Genomic DNA, 13,232 nt, shown 5'->3' on the forward strand with positions numbered 1-13,232 from the left:
GTTCACCGCTCAACCCCTTAGGCGGAGCGCTCCGGTGCTAGCTAAGCCTCTCCGACGTAACTGCCTTCCTGGGGCTTCCAGGGGAGCATCCCCTTGCCTGCAGTCTCAATTAGTGCCCTAGGTCTCTCTTTATGACCTAGGCTGCATGTTGCCCTGAAGGGCTTGCTGCGTCTGCTCTCTCTCTCTCTTCCCGGCCAGGGAATCAGCCAAGAGCCAGTTACTCACTCAGGCAGGGAGGCAGCGAATGCAATCCAGTTAACAATGAGTTCAATCCTTTTTAAAAAAAAATTCCAGGAGCTTGGGATGATCACAACTGCCCGTTGAGGGGCTGAGTCGATACCTGGGTGGTATCTGGTGACCAGAATGTGGCCCAAAGAGCTTATCTGACTCAGCCCAATCAATGAGAGGACAAAGTCAACCCATCCTGGATACCCCCCCTCTCTATGGAGAAGCTTGAGGGTGAGGCCAATTATTTTAACAGGTGGCAATGAACTTCTGTTCATTGTGAAGAACATAATTTTTTAAAGTAAACAAAAAATTCCTCAAGTTAATTTATAATTTATGTTAAAGATATTTTTTGCATTTAATACTTTGATTTCTCTTTTGTATTTAATTTTTCAAGTCAAATCAATGGCCTGTTATCTAAAGAACTAATTGTCAGCTAGCCTGCTGCTTGTTACCACAAAAAGGGAGGAGGGATCAGTGGAGAATTGTTCATTGCAGTTTTGCAACTCCAGCCTGGATTTCGCCGATCTCTCCAAGGCCATTTCTGTTAGCTCTGGTATGCAGTGGCCTCTGGCTACTGAGCTACAAAAGGGTTGGGCTGTACAATTTGTTCAAATTGCTGTTTCTGCATGCTTTGCCTCAGAGCTTGCTTTCAGTTCATTCCTAGTAAAAGTACTTTTCTCTATTGAGCCAAGGATTTTTCTTTGCAAGGAAATGGGCAGAGGCAGCCATGATATTAGGCAAGCTCTTCTTTTATGGTAGACCCGGAGACAGCAGTCTACCGTGAGGATCAAGCATCCAATGTCCAATCATGGGAGTGAGCTGAAGGAAACTGGAGCTACGGCTAGCTCCCCCATTAGACCATACTGGGCTCAAGGTGAGGCAGAGTAGCAAGAGGAGCTGGACTTCAATGAGAAGCCCATCAGGCTCAGATGGGCGCAGCACAAAGAAAAGACACCACCCTCTGGAGGGAAGCCATGCTGAACCAGGCCCTGTTCTCCATACAACTAGTTGTGAGGATTCAAAGTGGCCAAGAACCTCTTGCACAGACAGCTACTCAAGGTTCCTGGGTCACCCCAGACCAAACTGCAAGCCACTCCGCCTGCAGGCACTGGCTCCCAAAGTTCCCAGCCTTAGGGTTAAATATGGGGGAGACCATCAGCAACTGGGGTTCTTCCTGCTGCAAATCTGGAACTACATGCAGGAATATGGCGCTGAACTAGAGATGGCAGAAGCCCAAATAAGACAAGTAACTATGGCTCTGGAGGGGGATAGCTGAGTGGATGGTCTCCCTGCACAATAACAATACCCCCAACTGCGTAACTATGACCACTTTATGGCAGCCTTTTGTCAACAGTTTGAGGATCCCCTGGCTGAGTGTAAGGCTCGGATATGGATAAAGACCATCACCCAGGGGCGGCGGTCAGTGATCATGTACACCCAGGAATTCCAAGAGTTGGCATGCTGGTTGGCCGCATGACCCGAAGGCATCTTCATTGACTGCTTCAAAGATGGCCTCAACGACATCTACCACACCTGTGTCTCACACGGGGCCTCACGAACCCTACAACGCTGGTATATGCTGGCGGCGGAAGTGGCGATAGACCTCATCCAGGACTGATGCTGCGAGACCAGCAGATGGGAGGAGTCCTTCCTTCCCACACATAAAACATACTCCTGGACCACAATGTGCTTCAGATATGGGGAGGAAGGTCACCAAGCTGCAGCATGCCAATCTAGCAATTGCAACCTCAGTGCCATGATAACCTGAGGGAGGAAGCAACGAAACCAGCTCCGAGGACCTGAGAGACAGTTCTAAAAGGTCTGAAAGTCATAGAGTTTGCTCCTCCTGGCTCTGAGGAGTTGGCAATGCCAACCAGCTCAGGTGAGACTGAAGCAATGACAACAATGATTCCCTGGTAAGTCAGTGGGTGACCCCTGTAATCCTCCCAGTGAAATTAGTGATGTGTTCCTCAGGAACCCAAAGGAGAATGCTGGCTTTATTGGACTCGGGCTGCACTAGATGTGTTGTTAGCCCTGAAGTCGATGAAAAGCTGGGACTGAGACTCAAATGGCTGAGGGTGCCCATAGCATTTTGCCACATAGATGGGACTGTAGCTGGAAGGAGGCAAGCTCACTTTATAACTGAACCAGTAGAGATGAGAATGGGAAAGCATAAAGAGACTCTGAGTTTCATAGTGGTACCAGGGATGGAGAGGCCCCTTCTACTTGGACTGTCTTAGCTGCAGAAATGGAATCATAATGTGAATTGGAGGAGAGAACTTTTAAAGATTTGGCAGAAAGTAGCCAAGGAAGAAAAAAAAAGATCCCAAAATGTGGGGGCGACAGAAACAAAGGACAAAGGGAGCTGGGGGTAGCAGCTCGGGATCACTCAATAAACAAATCCAGAATCCTGAAGAAGTACTGGAACTTGCACTATTTATTTAGTGAGAAAGGCTCTGATGCACTCCCGCTCCATCACCCCCCAGACTGCAGTATTGAAATCCTTCCCAGGGCTAAACTCTCCAAGCCTAAACTTTACTCGATGACTCCACGCAAGCTAGGAGAGCTTCTCACCTTCATAGACAAGAACATAAAATGTAGATTTATCCAACCAGTAAGGCCACGAATGGAAGCCCCAGTCTTGTACTGGGAGAAGAAAGATGGGACTCTTCGTCTATGCACTGATAATAGGAGGCTAAACACAATGTGTGTAGAAAATGTCTACCCACTGCCCCTGATGAAGGACATGTTGGGGCATTTAGCCAAAGGAAAAATCTTCACTAAGTTAGATTTGTGGGAAGTTGTACTACAAGGTTCAAATAAAGGAGGGTGATGAGTGGAAACTGTGTTTAATAGCCATTAGGGATGTTTCCAATTTCAGGTGCTCCCTTTCTGCCTACAGGAGGCCCCTGTGGTGTTCATGCAACTGATCGATGAGGTGCATGACTTTTTGTACAACAGAGTGTTGGTATACTTGGCAACATTTTAATGGAGGACTATGGAGGAACATGTGAGATAGGTGTGGGCAGTACTTAAAAGGCTCCGAGCCACTGAACTGTATGCAAAACTTTCCAAGTGTGAATTTCACCAAGATAACATTGATTACCTGGATTACCATATCTCAACTGAAGGAGTGGAAATGGACCTAGAAAAGGTAAAGGCAGTGTTGAATTGGCCCCTACCCGCACTAGGAGGCAAATGCAAAACTTCCTGATTTCACCAATTTCTATCAGCAGTTCGTTTCCTCATTTGCAAAGATCACATTGCCAATCACCAACCTTTTAAAAACTAAGAGTGAGGGGAAGCTGAAGCCAGGTCAGCCACTTAAGGAGACTATGGAATGCCATTTGAAGAACTCAAACAACTTTTTGCAGCAGAACCTGTGCTGTGAAGAACCCTGACCCAGATGCTCTGTTTGTAATTCAGGCTGACGCAAACGATATAGCCGTGGGGCAATGTTATTGCAAAAGAATGCCGGGGGTTGCTACATCCATGTGCATACACCTCTAAGAAACTCACCAAAATTGAACAAAGGTGGGCCATATGGGAGAAGGAGGCAGCTCAATAACAAGCCTTAGCCACAAGCTGCATGAAGGCAAAAATTCAACATGTTACCACCAACAGCAAATGTCGCCTCTGTAATGAGAAAGACGAGACAGTCGACCACTTGATCAGTGAGTGCAGCAAAATTTCACAAATTGACTACCTACAACATCATGGTAGCGTTGCTAAGATCATTCACTGGAGATTGTGTCAAAAGTTTGGATTTGAGTACAGCAAAAACCACTGGGACCATCAGGTTGAGAAGGTTTTAGAGAATGAGAAAGTCAAGATCTTGTGAGATTTCAGAATTCAGACTGACAAGCACTTGGCCCACAACACACCTGACATAACAATAGTTGAAAATAAAAAAGTATGGTTCATTGACATTGCAATACCTGGAGATGCACAAATTGAAGATAAACAGCAAGAAAAAATCACAAAGTACCGAGACTTGCAAATTGAAGTTGAGCGACTGTGAAAAAAGAAATTGTGTGTTGTCCCAATTGTAACTGGAGCCCTTGGAGCAATACCCAAAGGGCTACCTCACTGTTTGGAAATTTTAAATTTAAAGTTCCTTGCTCCTTGGTTAGGACTCGAGCTGTTGAGCTATCAACCAGCCCCAAAGGCTGTGAATCTCACCAAAGATTAACCACATAATAAAAAGAAGAACTAAGATACAATCAAAGTTCTGATTATTAGGGGGGAAATGTTATGATATAGGATATAGTCAAATAAAGGAGGGATAAGAGTAACAACGCATATATAGATATGGGTATAAACTTTAATGGATGTAAACTTTAAACAATGATTTGGAAAGGAGGATTAGAAAACTTTGTTATGAAATATTATGGATGTTTAGCTAGAACAGGACATAAGGATTTAGTGTTAGTAGAGGATTTTAGAAATAGTAATTGAAAGGCCAGTATGTGGTTATGTATTAAATTTTGATATATTTTATGATGGATGCTTAAACAATTATAGTCAAATTAAAATGGAGATATAATGATGGTGGTATGTATAAATATTTGAGTTAAAATACTTAAGTTAATATGAATTATGTTTGTTGATTGTGGAAGAGATGCACAAAAGTTTTTTTTTGTAACCAACTGATACACTTTCTATAGCATGTAAAGAAAAATGCTGTGTTTGTTTTAAATTAAAAATTAAAAAAATATTTAAAAAAAAGAAAAACCACATGTACCTTCTTAGCCGAGTGGATAGTCCAACTGCAGAACACTTGGCCAGTTGCCCATTAGGCTGTGGAGGTGGCACGTCAAGCACATAAGAAGCAAGCTGACACAAAATGTGTGACAGAGCCCCTAGCTCTGAGATCGTCCTAGCCGAAGTCACAGCTACAAAGAAGGCCACCTTAAAGGTAAGTAGGCGAAGCCTGGTAGATTTCAACAGCTCAAATGGTGCCAAGGACAATGGAAAAGTCCCATGTGGAGTAACAATGCACCACAAGAGACTTCTGGTTCACTGCATCCTTCAGGAAACTGTGCTGCCTCAGATGATGACAAATGGAATGTCTGTCATCACTGGTCAAAATCGTGGATAACACGGACGCCTGCCATCTCAGAGTGTTGGTTGCTAGATCCCTGTCTAGTCCGTGTCCCTTGGCGCACTACCTGCAGAAGGCAACCCAGGTCAAATCCAGTTGGTTGATTCATGTCTGTAGGCCTGGATAGTCCAGATGACTCTCCCGGAGAACTCTCCTCTTCTCAGGATGTCCCTCTCAAGTGCCAATCAACTGGAGCCACTGGGGATCTGGACGAATCAGTGACCCTTGGCTGAGAGAAACCCTGTCCAGGGGAATTCTCCAGGACCGTGACAGAGAGATTGACCAGGTCTGCATACCAAGGGCGTCTTGGCCAATGGGGGGCAACAAGGAGAACCTCTGGCCTCTCCGCAAGCACCTTCCTGATGACCCTGTGAATGAGGGGGAGAGGAGGAAAGGTGTACAGGAGCCCCTGAGGCCAAGGGCTGCAGAGGGCATTGATGCCTTCTGCCCCTGGTGACTGGAACCTGGAGAAAAATCTCAGTAGATAAGAGTTCTGTGGACTGGCAAACACCTCCACCATGGGTTGGCTGAACCTCTCCGACAGGCACTGGAACAGGTCGGGATGGAGACGTCATTTGGGGTGATCAATGGTCGATCTGCTCAGCCAGTCTGTCTGGACATTGGCTGTTCCAGAGATGTGCTCTGCCCTTATGGAGAGGAGATTGTTCTCCACCCAGAGGACCTAGCTTTTCTGCTTTGCGAATGAGAACTCTGGAACGGGTAGTTCCTGGCAATTCACATGCGCTTTTGCGGCCAAGTTGTCTGTCAACAAGAGCACGTGCTGGTCTGCTATCCTGTCCTGGAACCTCCAGATGAGCTGGTCTGAGTTCCAGCTAGCTGATGTTGTTCTCCAATTCCTCCTGTGACCACCGGCCCTGAGTTAAGCGAGATAGGGTGTGGGCACCCCAGCCAAAGTGGTTGGCGTCTGATGTTATGGTCACTTGGTTGGATTCCTTGAAGAGACATCCTTTCTCTAAGGCTGGAGAGGTCCACCAGAAGAGGGATCAGAGGACCTTCGGTGGTACCCAAACTGGGGAATCGGAGCTGCTCCTGTCAGATCTTTGTAATGTTCTGGCATGCAATCGTGCCCAAAGGACGATCAGGATGCACGAAATCATTTTCCCCATTGCTTCTTTTGGGAAAGAAGCAATAGCACTGAACTCAGTGTGGATTTGGATCTCATGTCTGCCTGCCAGTGACAGAGCCATGAAAGTCGGTGAGATGTTACGTTGGATGCAAAATTAGCCATGTTCAGGGTGGCGTCTGCTGAATATTCAATGGCTGCCACCAGTTTGTTGATATCTTGATGTAATCTGGTGCCCTCGGGGGGAACTCGAGAGCCGAGGTGGCACAGTGGTTAGGGTGCAGTACTGCAGGCCACTTTAGCTGACTGTGATCTGCAGTTCAGCAGTTCAAATCTCACCGGCTCAAGGTCGACTCAGCCTTCCATCCTTCTGAGGTGGGTGAAATGAAGACCCGGACTGTGGGGGCAAGTTGCTGACTCAATTTGCTAAAAAAATTGTAAACCGCTTAGAGAGGGCTGAAAGCCCTATGAAGCGGTATATAAGTCTAATAAACAAACAAACAAACAAACAAACAAACAAACTCTGGCCTGCAGCTGGTGAAGCTAGAGGAGAGAGGTCCTATTAAAGAAGGATGCAGCCGTTGCTGCCTTGATAGCCCAAGCGGCCGCTAAATGGGTCTTGTGGAAGGAAGCTTCCGCCTTCTTATCCTCCACCTTCAGGCCCTCCGATAATTTGGATGGAAGGACGGCTGAAGAGGCCAGAGAGGCTACTGGAGTGTCTACCTTGGGGCACTCTAGCAGCTCCTCCAGCTCTGGAGCCTTCTATAACTGCCACTGGGAGCTGAAACCGAACCTGGTTGGTTCCATTGACATTGTATAACGTCAATGAACAACTGCAGGGATGGGATAATGTCCTGCTCCACAGCTAGCTACATGAACAGCCGCTCACTAGGATCCTGAAGGCTAGGGAACTGTCTGCAGGCTTGTCTGGCACTCCCACATGGGCGATTGACTTGGCCTTGAAAAGGAGTGATTTGAATAATGCTGGTCTAAATAGGCCCATGAAGATGGGCTTCTCTGGAGCCAAGCGCTCATCTTCAAACAACTCCTGATGTCCCTGGTCCCCCTCCCCAATCAATGCGTGAAGTTTCCAAGAGTTGGACTAATTAATTTGCAAGCCTCAAGACAAGGTTTTAAAAAACCCATTCATTTATTAGAAATAACATCTTGGTCCGGACTTCTGTGGAGCTGAAACTAAATGCCACTTAATGGCATCTGAACTTTAGGTATTTAGGTATTTAGGTATTTATTGGGATTTATATGCCGCCCTTTTCCCTGAGGGGACTCAGGGCGGCTTACAACCACAGGGGAGGGGAAGTGCAAGGTCAAAACAAAACAATATGTGAACAACAGAAAAATAATAAAACCCAACTTTCATTCAGCAATCAAACAAAACACTCGGGCGGGTAATTAGGAGCCTATCCCCAGGCCTGCTGGGAGAGCCAGATCTTGAGGGCTGCGCGGAAGGTCTGGATAGTGGTGAGGGTGCGGATCTCCATGGGGAGCTCGTTCCATAGGGTCGGGCCAGCAACAGAAAAGGCTCTCCTCCGTGTGGTCGCCAGTCGGCATTGACTGGCAGATGGAATTCGCAGGAGGCCCAGTCTGTGCGATCTAATTGGTCGATTTAGGGAGGTAATCGGCAGAAGGCGGTCTCTCAAGTACCCAGATCCACTACCATGGAGTGCTTTAAAGATGGTCATCAGTATCCTGAAGCGCACCCGGAGACCAACAGGCAGCCAGTGCAGCTCGCGGAGGACAGGTGTAACGTGGGCGAACCGCGGTGCGCCCACTATCACTCGCGCGGCTGCATTTTGGACTAGCTGTAGTCGCCGGATGCACTTCAGGGGCAACCCCATGTAGAGCCCATTGCAGTATTCCAGTCTAGAGATCACAAGGGCTCGAGCGACTGTTGTACCCTCGTGTACCCTCCCCTCTGGTTGAGGTCATTAATCACATTCTCCAACAGGACGCTATGGCAGGGTTCTGGACATGCACATTACATCCCAGTACAGAAATATGAAACTTTTACTCTGGCCAAAAGTATACATGGCATCCCCCACCCAAGTTGATAGTAGTCATGGAAACACTTTAGATGTTGACATCCGGCTCCCCTCACTTCCTGAAAGCGACCTGTGTAAAACAAAGCAATTTGAATACAGGTGTGTAACTTAGGGATGTGTTCCTCCCCCAGGCTTGTGAGCCGAGGGTAGTCTGCTACAGGGTATGAAGTATGCCTGTTCAGAAAATAGGTCTATTACAGTCCAAATCACCGTGTTTCCCCCACTTTTTGGCAACTCTACTATAAAGTCCACTGCGATCTCCTCCCACGGCCTCGTTGGCTCTGCTACTGTTTGCAGTAGTCCAGGGGTTTTTCCTGGTCATCTCTTCATTGTGGCGCAGATGGTACAACTTTTCATGTAAATAGCTACATCTTTCTTCATGCCATGCCACCAGAATTGCCTCCGGGCTAAGAGTAAAGTCTTTAGAAAGAGTGGCCTGCTGGTTTGGCATCATGACTCCTCTGGAGAATTAGGGTATGTAGGGATTCTGGGATGTAGAGATTCGTCCCCTTCCATGCAAGGTCATCTCTCTTTGTCAAGATGTGTTGGTTGTTCTGGAACCAGGGGTCTGCTAGCAGTTCAGTTTTGAGCCTCGTGGTTAGGTTGCTTGCAAGTTGGTCTTGCAGTCACAGCGTTGCCGTCTGGTGGTCACTTGGGCAGCGGTTTGGGTAGAGGGAATGATGGCATCCACTACGTGCTCCCGTTCGCATTTGTACTGAGGCATGCGGGAGAGGGCATCAGCTAGAAAGTTCCTTCCCCCTGGAATCTGCTTTGAAACAAAATCAAAACGGTTGAAGTATTGAGCCCATCAGACTTGTTTCAGTGATAGCTTCTGTGGGGTCCTAAGCGCCTCTAGATTTTTGTGGTTGGTCCAGACTTCAAACGGTTTCTGGCCCCCTTCCAACAGGTGTCTCCAGGTTAGCAGTGCCCATCTCACTGCAAAAGCCTCCTTTTCCCACGTGGCCCATTGTCGCTCTGTGTCTGTGAGCTTGCGGGAGGTGTAGGTGCAGGGTTGTAAGTTTCCTTGGTTGTTTCTTTGGAGTAGTACTGCTCCCACTGCCATGTTGCTGACGTCTGCCTGGATCACGAAAGGTTGCTCGGGGTCAGGATGCTTCAGTACTGGCTCCTTTGCAAACATTTATTTTAGTGTTTCGAAAGCCTCTTGGCACTGTAGGGGTTGTCCCGGATGGGGTTTCGTTCCTTGGCTCCCTGTCTTCAGGAGAACTGTTAGGGGTTTGGCAATTTTTGCAAAGGAGGACATGAATTGCCTGTAGAAGTTCACGAAACCTAGGAAACTTTGTAGTTGTCTGCAGGTGTGAGGGTGTTGCCAGCCTAAGACGGCTTACACTTTGGCTGGGTCCATCTCTATTCCCTCATTTGACACTCAGTAACCCAAGTGGACAGTGGAATTCGCATTTTGATACCTTGACATACAGGTTGGCTGCCAGAGGTTTTTTCAGTACTTGGCGGACCAGGGGTACGTGGTCATCCATGGTTTCAGTGTAGATAAGGATGTCATCTAGGTAGTTAAGGACCCCCTTGTAGAGGTGCTTGTGCACACCTCATTTATTAACTGCATGAATACCGCTGGGGCCCCCTGCAGTCCAAAAGGCATCACTTTGAATTGAAAGCTCCCTAGGGGGCAGTTGAACGCTGTTTTCCACTCATCTCCCTCTCTGATACATACTTGGTAGTATGCTTCTCTGAGGTCTAGTTTGGTGAAGACTTTCCCCTGGGCCAGATGAGATAGCATGTCCTTCATGAGGGGGAGACGGATAGGTTGTGTACGCACACCCCATTTATCCCTCGAAAGTCCACACACAACCTCATAGTTCCATCTTTTTTTTCTTTGAAGAGGACTGGCGCTGCGACCCGTGGCTTGGCTGGCTCAATGAACCCCCTTGCTTGGTTTTTTTCTATGTATTTGCGCATCTCTTGCATTTCCCGGGGTGTCATGGTGTACAGTTTGGGCTTGGGTAGTTTTGCCCTGGGAATGATTTCGATGGCAGTCTGTTCTCCCGGTGGGGAGGCAGAACATCACACAGCCTTGCTGAATACTTCTGTGAGGTCCTGATATTCCATTGGAATCAGTTTGGCCTCTGGGGTTTTGTCAGATGTAGTTGCCAGTTGTTCTTGTGGGCTCTTTTGGGGGGTTTCCAGTGTGGGTGGTGTTTCTGTTTGCTGGTGTGGGAGGGGTTGGGGGCCCCTTGGTATCCTAAGTCTGCGGGTATCCCCTTGCCACCAGATGGTCGGTCCCCACTTGTCTAGCCAGGAAAGTCCCAGTATGACTGGATCTGTCATTTGGGGGGATATTATGAATCAAATTACTTCCCAGTGATCCACTAGCTCTAGCCTCACTGGTTCAGTCAGGTGGGTGGCATAGGCTCCTCCCATTAGGGACCCGTCAACCTGATCAAACCGGATCGGGTGGGCCAGTCTTTTTGCTCTGATCCCCAGTTTCAGGACTGTGGTTAGGTTAATCAAGCACCTTGTGCAGCCTGAGTCTATTAGGGCTTGAAAATCCCCCTGGTTTCCTGTTTTTGGGGTTGTGAGGCGTATTGGAAAAAGGAAAGGGTGAATTGGTTCTCTCACCATTGGGTCATTTTCTCCCTCATCCTCGCTGTTGGTTCAGGCAGCTGGTTGTCGTTGCCTGGGGTTCCATCACTTTCACCTGAGGGGGAAGGGGCCTTTGCAGCCTGGAGGGCTTTCCCGGACATGTTCGTGGTCTGTTTGGGCCCTCGTTCTGGTCGTGCCCTGGGCAGTGGGTTAATCAAGCACCTAACCCTAACCCTAACGCCAACGAACCCTGAAGGGATCGCTGTTCTTGGTGTGATGTATTGTGTGTTTTACTTCTGTAAACTTTCTCTGTATGGTTAAAGCCTCTGTTACGGGGGTGTGAATGTCAACTAGCCTGCAGCTTGCTGCCATAGAAAATGGTGGGGGGGAGGGATCAGTGGAGAATTTTTCATTGCAGCTTTGCAACTCCAGCCTCGATTTCACTTATTTCTCCAAGGGCATTTCTGTTAGCTCTGGTATGCAGTGTTTTCCAGTTGCCTAGCTACAAGGGGGTTGGGCTGTACAGCTTGTTTCAATTTGCTGTTTTCGCACGTTTTGCCTCAGAGCTTGCCTGGAATTGCTTGCTTTCAATTCATTCCTAGTAAAAGTACTTTTCTCTAAATCTATGGAGCCAAGGATTTTTCTTTCCTAGAAAATAGATGGAGACAGCCCTGACACTAATGATTAAAAAGACAAGATTACAGGACATTTTTTTCTTACTCAAGATTACTATTAACATTACTATTAAATTTTTAATTTGAATAAAATTTCAGGACTCCTGTCTGGTATAAAATGACAAAGCTGTATACCGATGAAGAGATATTGAGACTGAAAGAAGCGGTGCTGAATTTGGACATATATTGTATGGGACTTATATAAGACTTGTTTGAATCTTAATTTAAACTGCGCATGATCTATTCTTTGGGGCGAGGAGAGCGGAGATCATAGTTTTCTTGGATTGTGGTTTGGGATGAATGGAGTCGGGTGCGTGGGGTAGATGGAAGGGTAGTGAAAGTTCAATTAGATTATCTTGATCCAGAATGTAAGCTGATTTTTGTATATATTGTTATTTGAATACAAGGTTAAGAAAGATTATCTGGAGAGTCTACACGAGGGTGGAGTAAATATGAGAGGAGCAATGGATGAGGATAAAATATATATGCGGACACGGGTAAAGGCAGGATGGGAGGTATAGAATTTATATGCGGAAGCAGGTAAAGACATTGTTTAAGATTTTAAAAATAATGAGAAGCTGAGTTTAATGTTAGAGAGTATATTGACTTCTCTTTCTTGGGGGGGGGGTTCCCCCCCTTTTTTTTCTTTTTATTATTCTTTTCTTTTTTGTTCTTTATTTTTTATTATTTTTTATTATTTTGTAACTTCTAATCTATTTGGTTTCAATATACTCCAGACTTTGCTTGATAAAGAACGATGCCGGGAATGGGACCTGGGAAGTCGGAAGGGGGTCAGGGAGGGGGGTTCAGGGGGTGGGTGGGGGGGAGGGTGGAAGTATAGACTCAATTTTCAGAACAATGAATGCACTGGGATACTGTTGCTTTTTTTTCTTTTTTTCTTTTCTTCTTTCTTTTCCTTTTATTTTTCTTTTGTTTTAGTACAAAACAAATAGACCAATGAATACTAGAAATACACCGAAGCGAGGTGTAGAGGGAAAGACGAGGGGGGAATTAAGAGGGAGTGAGAAGGGAATGTAAGGAGGGTGAGATGGTGGGAAGGGGAGAAAGGAATGGCTGAGGGGGAGGGGAAGTAGAAGAGGGGATTGTTGGAAGGGAGAAATGAAAGTTGGAGGGGTAGAAGGAAGGGTGTATGTAGGATAGAAGTGTTATGAGTTGTTTACTGCTTCTTCTTTTTTTTTAACTGCACAGTATTTAAGTGATTGTATAAAGGAAAATGAAAATGTAATAAAAGAATCTTTGATTAAGATTACTATTAACACATTATTGATAACAAAGCCATATAGCTTCGACCTCTATAATGATCTCTTTGTATAATTTGCCTTTATATTTTTTTTCTTTCTCAGAGAGTTCAAGGCAACATATTTTTCTTCATTTTATCTTCAAAACAAATCTCTGAGGCAAACTGGGCTAAGATAGAATTATTTCCCCAAAGTGAGATCTCTGGTTAAGAGTTAAAAAAAAAAAAATTGACAGCAACAGTCAAATTTGAGACGATACAGGTAGTC

At 46.3% G+C, this 13,232-nt stretch overlaps 1 protein-coding gene across 2 annotated transcripts in view; it reads right to left on the minus strand.

Annotated features, from left to right (window-relative positions):
- Positions 1-13,232, minus strand: part of SMS (spermine synthase) — a 72,812-nt gene that overhangs the window by 53,025 nt on the left and 6,555 nt on the right. The window contains exon 2 of one of the 2 annotated variants that reach the window (XM_032226505.1): positions 3,748-3,864. The exons of the other annotated variant lie outside the window; for it this stretch is intronic. The gene's annotated coding sequence lies outside the window, so the exon portion shown is untranslated. The remainder of the gene's footprint in view (positions 1-3,747; positions 3,865-13,232) is intronic. 2 annotated transcript variants of the gene reach the window in all.

The sequence above is a fragment of the Thamnophis elegans genome, chromosome 11, assembly GCF_009769535.1.
Source record: "Thamnophis elegans isolate rThaEle1 chromosome 11, rThaEle1.pri, whole genome shotgun sequence".
Lineage (NCBI taxonomy): Eukaryota > Metazoa > Chordata > Lepidosauria > Squamata > Colubridae > Thamnophis > Thamnophis elegans.